At 31.4% G+C, this 13957-nt stretch overlaps 1 long non-coding RNA gene across 1 annotated transcript in view; it reads right to left on the bottom strand.

Annotated features, from left to right (window-relative positions):
* Positions 1-13754, bottom strand: part of LOC143046713 (uncharacterized) — a 71712-nt gene extending 57958 nt beyond the window's left edge. Inside the window, exons 1-2 of the long non-coding RNA XR_012969243.1 lie at positions 13627-13754; positions 7655-7900 (exon numbers count right to left, since the gene is read on the bottom strand). This is a non-coding gene — a long non-coding RNA (uncharacterized LOC143046713). The remainder of the gene's footprint in view (positions 1-7654; positions 7901-13626) is intronic.
* Positions 13755-13957: the final 203 nt, after the last annotated feature.

Genomic DNA, 13957 nt, shown 5'->3' with positions numbered 1-13957 from the left:
GTTAAATGAGGTCAAAATTTTGTATATTTGTTCAAAATTCGGATTTGTGGCCGTATTTTCCCTTTCGAAAAAAAGCCAAAACTTTTTTGTTTTAAAAGATAAACACAAACTGTTTTTGTTAAATAATTTGTAATTTCTGTATTTATAAGTATCCTAAATTTTTTTGTTTTATTCAGAAATAACTCATATTTATCAAATGGTCATGAATTGAGAAAAAAAAAACGTAATTTTTTTGCTGTATATTTATCAAAATTAAAAAAAAATGCACTATTTACAGTTTTATAAAATTTGGTCCACATAATCTCCCTGCAAAATGAAACAAAATTTAATTTTAAAAGATAGGGGTCCATGCACTCGTTTTCAAATCAAATCAGTTTGAATGATAAAAATCAGTCGAAAAATGCATCTTTTCCCGATGGTCCGAGACCACAATTATTTCGTAGTGCATTTCTTTTAGAACATAAATGAAAATAGAAAAAAATCCCACCTGCGCTTTCTCAAAGAAACTTTTACAGTGTGTTGTACTACTTTTGGGACAAATTATATCAAAATTATAGAAAACTTCATCGGCTCTAACTCAAAATATGGACAATTTTATGTTTAGGGCGTCTTGAAATCTTTTGACAGCTTCCGAAGTGCTAATTTTCAACCTTTTTCACCTGCACCAAATCACTACTTTCCTTTAAAATTCTGGACGCAAATTTTACGTTAGCAACGTCATTACCTCCCCTGTAACTGTATCGTATGCCCTTAACAAATAAAGGGGTCCAGAAATTGTTAAAAGTATCAAATGTGAAACGTTTCAATTTTTTATTGATAACTATTAAGACATGATAGAAGAAACAAAGCAAATGTCTAAGGTTAGCTAGGTTGATGATTGATGCTTTGCTCAATTGCATAATTTACCGATGACGCCACAGGTAACTGGGGAATATAAATATGGTCCTTTTGGTCTTCTCCGAAATAAGTCAAAATTTGAATGAAATGCATATGGGTGGGTATAGACTTTAAGGTGCTTAAAGTACCAGAATTACCAATCATGTAGATTTTGGCATCACAGTAGAAAGACCGTAATGTTCAAGGAAACTAAGCATAATCTTTATACCTTAAAAATTAAACAAACAAAAAAAACATAATCGAAGAAAGCATTTCAGTTAATATTAAGAAGTATCTCTTCATATTTATATTTTTACATTAAAGAAACTGTATTACTATTGACGGCTATAAGTTACATGTTCATTGTATACATATATTCTCTAGCCTTAATGTAACTCTATTGTAATCTATAACCCCCTTGGACCCGCCTCTGAGATTCAGGTCAAAAGCCTATAATCCATTAATTGTTTTTGATTGCCGTCTACATAAAAAAAAAGATGTGATATTGAAACAACTCTTCGCAAGAGACCAGACGACACAAAAACTAACAACTATAGGTCCCCGTACGGTCTTTAACAATGAACAAAGCCCATACTGCATAGTCAGCTAAAAAAATCACACAGAAATGACAAATGTAAAACAATTCATAAGAGAAAACTAACAGCCTAATTTTTGCACAAAATAGTGAACACAGAAATATATATAACCACTGATTACAAGCTCCTGGCTTTAGACATGCACTTACAGAATATGGCGGGATTAAACATGCTAGAGGGCACCTAACCCACCCCTAACCGTACATTGACTGTCGTATGGTAAACATTTTCTAAAATGCTATCGAATTAGATATTCGGACGTGTGTATCTGTATGCTTAGTCATATTTGCATCTGTCGAGTTAATGTATTTCTACCAATTCAACTTTCGTATAAATAAGGATTTTTTTTTTACATGTACAAAATACCTCCATGCAAGAGTGTTTCGACAATACAACGGATATTATGGGTTGCTGTCTGGATGTTATGGTGGTAAATTATTTATTTTTTTAAACATGCATATTGGTTATAATCATATCAAAGCATTATTTCATACACGCAAAATTCATTGACAAACGCAATATTGTGTCAACGAAGCGTACAGTATAAAATGATGTAATGACAACGAAGCGTACACAACATGAAAATAAAGATACATTAAAACGTGTATTTTTTTGTTTCTAGACACAACACAAACATACGACCTTTATGACGTTACGCACGGTATTGCGTCGCAAGACGTAACATGTATAATTGACAAATATGACGCCATATACTAACTTTGAAATTTTGTTATCAAGAGCGGAGAACCTACTCAATCGACTTTTATCAAATAAATACAATAAGCCGTGAAGAAATGTTTCAAAATTTATCATGTATAAGGCAATTAAGTAAGGATCGTTTTTATTTTTTGATCTGTAATGAGATGAAAACAATTTAATTTTGGAAAGGATACAAAGCAACCTTTAAAAAAAATCTTGCTCCTGGAGTGACACATGAAAACAAAAATATAGATGAACATTTTTTTGACAAATTGAACATAAACACTTATGGCATTTATTTCATAATAATCGGTCATATAATAATTCAGCAATATTTTTTTTTACAAGGATTTTAGTTGAAATTAGGTTTATTTTAGATTGAACTCACTTTTGTCTAATATTTGTATGTGTCTGTGCGAGTTTTTAGACTATTTCTCTATCTTTTTAGCACTGATGGTTTTATTTTATAAATACGCATTTATTTAATTCTTTAAAAATTATAAGACCATTGTACCTCGGATTCTAATCGGTTTCTAATCTATAAAGGTGTTTTAGATTTGCGTGAAAACTTTTGTCCATAAGAAATTATCCCTCGGGCCATCCCCCCTTTTCCCCTATGTCTATAAAGGGTTTATTCCTTATGTTTGTGTGTTTTTCTAATCTGAGTGTTATTTTTGATTCAGCAGACCATTTTGGAATGAACATTTCCCGGCATCATTTTGACTGCCTAAACAGTTCGTAAATAGTGTGTATTTGTATAAAAGACGCCACTGTGCAGAAACGTCAAAATGACGCCCTTGGACATAATGGCTAGACATAGGGAATGCTTTCCGAAAAAAATTGTAAGGTCATCATGTTTGCGAAAACACCCGACTCATTTAGCCATTTGTATGAACTTATAGTTTGTATCTTATAAATATGTTAGTTTTGTACTATAAATGCACATTTAGTATTTATACAACATGTTTCACCTAAGGAATGGACAAAAATTACGTTTGGACATAGTGGCTAGACATTCGATTTTTTAAAATTCTGCTTCAAGAAAAAGTTTTTTTTTACATTTGAAACTTTGAAAATGTTTATCTTTTTCAGAACTTTTTATTGAGTATAGTTTTAATATGATTTTATTACTTTATAGGGATAATAATAAAACTGAAATGTTGATAAACTTTCCTCCTAACACATTAAGACAGGTTCCTCTGCTGAATATTTCGTTGAAGGCTTGCTTCAAATTTCAGCCAATAACAAAAAATGGGTATGATGTTATAATATAAATCTAATAGGAAGCTGATATACTAAATTTCGCAGATTTCACGTGCAAAATTACAACGGAACATAGAAAAATGCATTTTATTTAATTTGAAATGTTACGCCGGACAAGTAATTTTTAACGTAAAAGTAAGATTTGTGTGTTCAATAAAATAAATGTATGGTGCAAAAATTTATAGAATTAACTTAAAATAAGAAAAACATGTCCGGGCCTTTCTGTAGATATATGGATGTTGGTGATTTAATTTGTATAGGCAAATGGTTGCGTTCTTAAATCATATAATAACGTAATTTTAATCCGAACGCATTACCGTGCGTAACGTCTATAAGTTTGTTAATTTTACCTATGAAATTTTCAAAAATGTATGTTATAAAAACTATGAAGTACAAGAAACATTAAGTTTTGAATATTTAAAAATACCAAGCACGTTTTATCATTGATATCGTCGTGCGTTGTTTGATGTTTGTATATAAAAATTCCACATATTTGAAAAACCTTTTAGTAACTAATGAGTATTATGGCATAGAATATATTGGAGCAACATATCCGAAGAATAGATGTTGGATTTTCTTTAAAAGTATTAATTTCTTACTGTCTGAACTCAGTGTTATACGATGTGTTCGATTAGAACGGTCAACGTCCGGTTTCATCTGTATCGGGGTTATACAGGGTGATCTCAGTGGCGTATTGATTATTGATGATATTTTGACATTCTCCACCGACAATAGACAGTCAAATGATTTATCATACCGCACGGTCTTTTAACATTAGATTAGAATTTCACTACCTTCAAAAGTAGTAATGAATGTGTAATCAATAACCTTTTCCGGACTAAAAAGCTATTTTAAAATTGTCGCTCTCTAAAATTTGTACTGGTTATTCGTATCTTTAAACTTTTATCTTGTCTAAAAGAATTCATATTTTAACGAATACACGATAACTTTAAATCCGTGGTGCAGAAAAAAAAAAGATATTTGCGTACTGTCTTATTCGTACTTATATAGGACTGTTAAAAGCTACATGTATTTGGACCTAGCTACAACTTGCATTTATTTTATGAGATAGTTATCTTTGAAATAAATATCTAAATATAATAATTGTTGAATAAATTTATTTACTGGAAATCTAGAATTCAAATTAGTTGGCCCAACGTTCTACTGATATAATTTATTTACGTTTGTGTGTGTGGGGGGGAGGGGGGCATTTAGTTCGTTTCTTATGAACAATTATGAACAATATTTTTCAATCTTTGTGCTTTATTTCATTTTATTCTTATTGAAAAGAATTAATTTTGTTAACCTTTTTTCTGTTATGATTGAGGACCGCTTAAAAAGTATTTATCCCTCCAAAACATAAATACATACCTAGGACGGGTACATGTATCATTCATTGCCATACTTAGGTTCCAAACTCTGTTTTTCAGTGACCTACAACTCAGTATTTGTTCCTTACATTGTATCTACGTTTAATAAAGTTTGTATGTTAAGATTAAAATGGGCAAACTGGGCAATTGACCAACCATCCCACTGAATGATTAGCGAGTTACAATGTATGTGTTTACCATAGTTTATAACTGCATGACATACAACATAAATTTTAACACATTGAGGATACAGAATGCATCTTTATTCCTTTTCTTCATTTGTGTTTACATGTATGGCTCAAAATAAGAATCGATATGTTTTACATGTAATATACTTTTCTATAATTTAAATGATACGGTAAGATTAAAACATAATCATTACGGTTGCACACACGGTTATGAGATTATGAGACTACCTCGCAAGTTAAAGGTGAATCATTCGGTAAAATTAAAACATAATCATTACTTGTTGTCCACACTTTTATGAGGCTACCTTTACTTTGTTTTTCATGTTTTTGTTATATTAGTTAAACTGTTTGATGAATGATGGAATGAAAGCTCGTTAGTAGTATGTCTGTATTAGATACGTTAATAAATAAAAGTACAAAACCACAGGAACTTGTCTCAAAAACAAATTCCTATATACCTTAACACAAGGTACTTAACGAAAAATTTAGAAAAATGTGACCCGTTAGAGAACTTCCGTTTTATTTCGATTTCTCGCTTGCCAAACCTACTTAAACTTATTATGCCGTTAATCTAAATTGATTTATCTACTCAATGGTGTATGACACGACTACTGTTGTTGTTGGGATCATTCATAGCATGCCTCAGAAGCAGGTCGACATGAGTTTTTTTTTGTATACCGACGCCAAATTGGAAACACTAAGTCCGCACTGATTGATTTATTTTAAAAACTATTTCCAAAACAACTGTCAGCTTTTCTCTGAAAGGTAATTATTATCTTTATTGTAAATTCGTAAAGGATTATGTGATACAAACCCTAATAAGTGTTATTTGAGGTCTGTCTTATGGTCTAATGTGCAAGGAGTTTCTATTTTTCCGACGTAGTCGGTATAGTTTCGGTTTGTGCCCTTTGAACTTAAGGACGCTTAACTATGGCAACAGAATACGCATGATCGAAAATTCTTTCTGTGATTGGACAAAATACTGTCATGGTGGGTGATTTGGTTGTGTTTGATAAAACGTCTCGTTAATTATATCGTGATGGAAAGCAAGTGAAAAACTATAAATATTTGAACTAGATCTTACAAAGATTTATATTTTTATTAAAATAATTGCTTCTCCAATAGCTCTTTTCATCCATGACAGCTGTTTATTCGGGACAATTATCTAATTTTTAATGTAAACTTTGTTGTACGAACGTACATGACTTTTAGAACGCACCTACACATGTGAGATTTCCGCGGGGTTTTGGTGAATGTAAACAGAAAGATACGAGGACCGAGAATACTGAACACAAACAGAGAAAACGTTATTTAAATGGTAAATCACTTATTTAAATATAATTGGAATATTCACAAAACAATTTGTAACGTTCTTTTGTTGGTAATTCATTGATTTTTAGATAGTTAGAGCATTGTTGTTCACAAGATGAAGGTAGTGAACGGGCGTTGCCACAAAGGACAAATTGTGTCAAACTATGCAGGTTTTCAGTGCACTGCAATCGCCTTCTTGTAGTTACATTCAGATGGAGATTTAATTAAAGAGGTCCTGCATCATTAAGTCATTGTGTTTCTGAAGGTTATCGAAATGATAGTTTTAAACATATACTCAAATTTAAATACGTCGGATATCTTTTCTAAAGATAGTTCTTGTTAAAACTCAGATTTTCCCATTCTATTGATCTCATTCAGACTCTCTCTCTTGACTTAAAGTATGAAATGAAATAAGATCAGATAAATCCAAGAAACATTTAGACCTTGAGAGTGGGAAGATACCTTTTACTGCGAGACGTTTGTTTCCAAATTGGCGTCGGTAGACCAAATAATTACGATTGCCATACTTGGGTAGGATTGCTACGGATGGTTCCGACAACAACAGTAGGTTTGTTATACACCATTGTGTAGAAAAATCAATTTAGATTTACAACATATCAAGTTTTAGTGGGGTTGACAGCTGAGAAATCGGTATAATTCGGAATTTCGCGACCGGGTGACATTTTTCAAAATTTTTAGTTAAGTACTTTGTGTTATATTAAGGTATACAGGAATTTTTTTTCTAAGACAAGTGCCTGTGTACAAACCTATCTTTGACAAATTACACAAACACCTATGATATTACCATTAAATAGAAAAAGCCGCTGTTTCCATCAATATATTGACAATACGATATGTCATATTCCCTTCACGTTTTGTAAATATCTTCATTGGAAAACAAATGTGTAAATAATCGTTCAAATGAATGAATCAAATACTTGTTTTAGTGCACACATGCAAGTGTAATAATACAAATACATAACTAGAAAATGACAATTAAAAAAATCTAAAGTTTAACAAAACTGTTTCTATTTAAACAAAGGAATCGGAAGGATAGGAGTTGGTTGCAAACGATTGTTAACTAATCACAAAAATTTAGTTAACCAGGAAGTTTCACTTTTCAATATCAATATATTTCAACAAACAAAAATGACAAATGGCTTCAAAATATGATCTGACATTTAAACATCTGAGAGGCCTAACTTAAAAGTATGTTTAGAGGAAATCATTTATATATAGTATCATTAATTTATAGATACAACTGTTTATTAGCTATGAGCGTACGTGCAATAAGATCTTATTTTGAAAACATTTCCTTTATCTCATGTTTATAATATATTCATATTCATACCTGGTCGAAAAAAGTAATACTCTGTTCCAATGACGGTAATACCTTCTTCAGTGGATTTAAGTAGGAACGGAGTTGCTAAACATGACTTGTCTGCATCGGAAAAGAAAAAGGCGCCACATCGTTCATCGTCAGTGCACGTGACCGAACATTTTAAACGACTACGAGCAGTCTTTTGCCATACAAAGCCTGCCGACAATGTTAAATTGTTGTAAGTTTCATCTTGAGTCCAAATCATTTTACGTACTTCTGCAAATAAAAAGAACCTTTTTCGTGATTTTCAAATTTTTCCAAGTTTAAACATTTGAAATTTCTACAATTCACCAAATGAAAAAAAATCTACTTCGCTCAATTCATGCATAGTTCGGTACTCATGATTGGATTTATTGCATGCAGAATTAAATGGCATACATTCTATTCTCAAAAAGAAATGATGACAACCTCAACAACAATATAAATAATGATTTTAACAATAACAGTATGGAGTTGTTGAGACAACAGCAAATCGACTCAGTTCAAGCAGTTGAATAGGGGTTAACAATTGCCTTCAAACAAGTACAAATGCTTTAACAATATGCCATGCGTGGATTCAGTCCACGAAATATACTCAGTCCACTTAACGTTTTTTCACAATGCAATAAATCGGCGAACGTCATCATTTACGGACAATGACGTGTATAAGGAGTGGACTGAGACTTCAGCTGTAGAAATTATTCAATTTTGCTGTTAGAAGTTTCTCGTTAGCTGCTACAGATTTTGCTAAAAAAGACGAATGTGTAAATATCTTAACTGCTGTGCTATTACACCTTTGTGTTGCACTTTGTAAATAAAGCAGCAGTTTCACAAACCACTTCTCTTTCGGGGAGATATTAAATATTTAAAGATAGTTTGCTTTGCCTACGGACTGGTTCCAAGATATGATCTCTATGTACCTTCTCATAGAGACATAACTTTGGAATGTTACCAGTATACATAAACATAATTAGCGGCCGCCTTTCATTCTTAGGTAGACCAAAAGTGAAGGTAGGGGTAGAGCATAATTTTAGTATAAGTTTAAACTCATAGAAGTTAGGGCATTTAAATAATGAAAAGATGCTGCACACCTCTATATTTTTAACTGTGAAAAAATAGTGGTGCTTATGAGCATTCCATTCTAGGATATAATTGTTTTTCGATATTTCATAGTAAAAGTGGTACAATTTAAGTCCAAAAGGAGTTTCTATGGGAAATTGCATTGTCTATATTTACAGAAATGCAATATATAAGGAGAACTGTTGACTGATGAAATGACCATGCCTTAGCAACATAATTTATCTTGCAGATTGTGTTTCAAACTATAACAGATATTTGTTTTCCTAAATTTATTTTGTGATAGATAAAATTGAGAATGGAAATGGGGAATGTGCCAAAGAGACAACAACCCGACCATAGAAAAAAACAACAGCAGAAGGTCACCAACAGGTCTTCAATGTAGCGAGAAATTCCCGCACCCGGAGGCGTCCTTCAACTGGCCCCTAAACAAATATATACTAGTTCAGTGATAATGAACGCCATACTAATTTCCAAATTGTACACAAGAAACTAAAATTAAAATAATACAAGACTAACAAAGGCCAGAGGCTCCTGACTTGGGACAGGTGCAAAAATGCGGCGGGGCTAAACATGTTTGTGAGATCTCAACACTCCGCCTATACCTCTAGCCAATGTAGAAAAGTAAACGCATAACAATACGCACATTAAAATTCAGTTCAAGAGAAGTCCGAGTCTGATGTCAGAAGATGTAACCAAAGAAAATAAACAAAATGACAATAATGCATAAAAAACAACAGACTACCAGCAGTTAACTGACATGCCAGCTCCAGACTTCAATTAAACTGACTGAAAGATTATGATTTCATCATATGAACATCAGGCACAATCCTTCCCGTTAGGGGTTTAGTATCATACCATCATAACATATATGAGAAAAACATAACCCGTGTCATGCCAACAACTGGCTTTTGAATAAATGTGTTTAGTTCCGATGCAAAGACCCTATAAGTGAATCAATATTAACGCCAACATATGCAATCTTTAATGACCTGACAACAGTATCATAACTATATCCCTTCTTAATAAGTCTATTCAAAGGTTTTGTTAGTTTTTGAGGTGAATACTGACACCTAGAATATATTTTTCTATATTTCTAATATTTTTTTCTAGTCAAAAGGCAAAAATTGGAAAAATATTCCTATTAGAAGTCGTCTGGCAGCTTTGTCTAAATAAACAGGAGGTAGAAATTACTAGTTTGTTTTACCTTTTGTGTCATTATTTAAACTTGATGAGTGTGACCAAGTTTGGGTTGATTTTGCCATAAGTTTTAATGACGATTTTGTTTAATGTAAACGGACGACGACGGAGGGCATGTAAATATAGATTTAGCCACTGCAACAGGTGTGTTAATATATTTCTCCACTCGAAAAAGTTATAATATTTTAATATTTCGAGCTTTTTAAATACTTTGGGTTGAACTGTTGAGGGTGGAAAATATCGTTCTACGGGTCATAATAAAAAAAGTGCAAATTTCGACGAAGTTATATTTTGAAAAATGATGTCATTGTTTAAAACATTTAAATGTGTCCCGCTATTCTATGGTATGGTAGCAACGATATTCAGAAATATGCAATGGGAAAAATGAAGAGTTTCTTCAATTTTAACAATTTTAGGTCATCCTTTAATAGAATTGTGTCAATGGTGTTACCAATTTAAAGCATACATTTAGGTACTAAATATTATTGTTTAACATCAAACAACTGTTCCAATTCGTTGTTTAGGTTTAAATTACGACTTATTGACATTATTCATATACCTGTGCATTCTATTTAAACATAAATTTTAGAATACATTGTCGTAAAACAGTTGGCTGTCCTAATTATGGTCGTTGCAAATACTAAAAAATACACTCAAACTGAATATATGTGAATTGTATAAGATTAAATGATAATAATATACCTAATCCTTTGTACACGACATAAAAACACTTTCATTTATGAATAAAGATAAAACAAAAATGTCGGATTTTTATATAGTAACACCACTCTTCAGTAACTCCAATGACACAAAAGTATCACCATTGACATCTCATTTCAAATTTTACCTTTATCAAGTACTGAACACAAAGACAAGATCACCGGGCAAAAGAAAATGATGAAAAAATAATTCTACCAGCATACATCAGTTTATAAAAACTGTGTATATGTAATACATCATATTGTTAAAACTTTGTTAAATAAGTTTTGTTTTTCATAAATAATATGATGTTTCGCTTGTTAAACATGAAAGAAACACAAAACAATGCTGATTGTCATGATATATTCAGTGGTGTTACTAAACTGGTCACTGGTGTTATTTTATCAAAATGGTTTCACCATTGACAGTAACACCAATGATTTAAGATGTATTTTAAGATCCAGTTACGAAATAAGTGCTCCATTCCTCTATTCTATATGTTGTTACTGGTGCATGTTTCTATAATCAATATATTTCATTATTCAAAGATAAGGAAATGTTTTAAAAAAATGATTTTTATAAAGGGTACACCATGGACACTAGTCTATTTCCAATTACGATATAAGCTTTACTTCCTTTTACGATTTTTTCACTAAATCTTCAACATAATTGTTTGTTTTCTTTTGCATAACATGCTTACAGGTAACATTGCTAAGGGAGAAACTGTTGTTCGTGTTGTTTATTCTTTAGTTTTCTATGTTATGTCATGTGTACTATTGTTTTTCTGTTTGTCTTTTTCATTTTTAGCCATGGCGTTGTCAGTTTGTTTTAGATTTATGAGTTTGACTGTCCCTTTGGTATCTTTCGTCCCTCCTTTGTAAATGCCCAAATTTTGCGAAAGATAACACTCATCCTACTAATTTGTCCTTTGGTTACACCATTGACTTAAAAAATGTTACATTTCCTTTTGGTGAAATTTTTTATTATAAAACCAACATACACCTCCTAAATCATTAAAAAATGTTTGTATGTATCAAAATGCAATAAAATGTGATAAATCATAATAACAAATGATATGAATAATATTCCTATTTCAAGTCTGAAAGGATTTATAGTAAAAAATAACAGTTAATTCTGGCTATCTTCAAGGTTTTAAGAAAACATTAAGGATGTTTTTATAACATTTCATACTGTAAACTGTATATTGTGTATCACAAAACATTCATATCTAACATATGCAAGTGTTATTTTGATATATTTTCATGTCTGTGACTTAAAAAGACCCAATAACATAGTTTTGCATGTTTTTTGATAATGACCCATACACGAGTTATAGTGGTGGAATTTGTTCCTCTAAGGGTCTTTATCCTTCCCTTTCATAGATTTGCAGAAAAAGATGTGTTCTTAATGGGACGTATTCAGCTATGGTCGCCTTGTTATATGATGTCACAAAGGAAATTCAGAAGAAGTCAAGCAAATTTGACTTTATAACCAAATGTCGACCAATCATTTGCCGAGAACAGTATGTTATTTCACTATTGTCTAATGAAGAGAATTATTTTTTAACAAAAATCGGATGGGAAATGTAAAAATAGTGAAAAACTTAGAGAATACTATATCTCACACTGGTGAAATAAACCTTATTTAATACAGGAACACGCTTGTGTGTCTGTTCCAAGTCATGGTCTCGTCAATTCTTGTACTATTTTTTATAAAAATCAACGATTGCTCTTATTAGGGAAATTAACGAATACACCATCCCAACTAGATGAATTATTACAAGATTCTATACTTTGTAGCGTTTAGTCTAGATTGAAAAATAGAATAGGATATGCACAAATGACCAAATGCCAGAAATGTTCAATGAAAATTGAAATTGTTCATATAAGAATTGCAAATTCAAGATGTTTACCCTTTTTGAGGATTCGACAATGAACAAGTTGTAGAAGAAATCAACTGGATCAATAAATAAGACACATAAAATGCAAGTTGAATATTTTTATAAATTTCAAATTTAAAAGAGTTCGTGAAAGGTTCACTGAAATTCATTCGAGGCATTAGGAGAAGTTGTGGGTTCAACTTTGTGATTCTTAGTTCGCACTACTATAGCTGAATTGAAGCGTTAGACTTAACAAGAAGAAAGTAATGAAAATGAATTAAATAAAAAAGCTGCATAATCTTATGAAAATTTACCAATTGATTCGATTATAAAAATACAGAAAGTGTCGATATTAATAGTTGTTTCACAATGAAATATTTCACAAAGTGTTTACATTGATTGATTGTTGGGTTAAATTCCGGAAATGATATTTTCCCATAGCCATATAAGAAAGAATGTGATATGGAAGTACACCACTAATTCATGGTCCCATTGCTAATCAGCTTTCTATGTTAAGTTCCTCTTTTCCAGAAGGCACACCTGTTTTGTTTTAAGTTCAAATAAAGTGGCAATCATTGCATGTCAAAGCAACACTTTATGGTGTATTGTACTGAACATATCGGCATACCTTTAATGGCATATAAGAAAGAACTGGTTCCCGGAACTTCGGATGTACCAAAACAGGTACTTCAGACCAAATGTTCCCTCTTTTTTTTAAATTTGGTGCAGTTTTTTCTAATATTCAAAATTATAAGTCCAAATGTGTTCTACAATATTACAAGTCCTTCAGCCTTCATTTGATACCAAAAATACCTAAATATTCTACATATTTTGAAAGTTGCACTCATGCGTAGGAACTATTTTGTGTTAAATATGTACTACTTTCTGGTATGTGCTTTATGGCCGGGCCCGAATTAGTGGTGTTACACCATATTATAGATAAGAAGATGTGGTATGAGTGCCAATGAGACAACTCTCCATCCAAGTTTCAATTTGTAAAAGTATTGTAAAAAAGTATTTTCAATACAAGTTTATTTTAATGAAATCATTAATTTCTTATCTTTTCTTTTAAATCTTTTTTTAAATTATTTTTCTAATTTATACTTACCAGAAGTGTAAATCAAGTTAGATTCTGAAATAATCCAAAGTAGAGTAAATAAATTACAAAATTTATTCCGTACGTTCTTTAAAGAGTATATTACCATGTTTGGGAACGTTATTCTGAACTACAATGACCATATTATATTGCAAAATATTTATGAGAGAAATACCAGATAATTTTTCGTTTTATTGAAGAATTGAAATTTTGTGTGCGATGTTTAGTGCCATCCCACTGTTCCTAGGATTTTCTTGATTGGCTTAAATAAAATAAATAACTAATGAGATCGATAACTCGATTTTTAACGGATGACATTTCTATGATTTCTTAAAAGGTTTTA

Source organism: Mytilus galloprovincialis, chromosome 9 (assembly GCF_965363235.1).
Source record: "Mytilus galloprovincialis chromosome 9, xbMytGall1.hap1.1, whole genome shotgun sequence".
Classification (NCBI taxonomy): domain Eukaryota; kingdom Metazoa; phylum Mollusca; class Bivalvia; order Mytilida; family Mytilidae; genus Mytilus; species Mytilus galloprovincialis.
The sequence above is the reverse complement of the archived record's forward strand: the minus strand, read 5'-3'. Positions and strand labels throughout refer to the sequence as shown.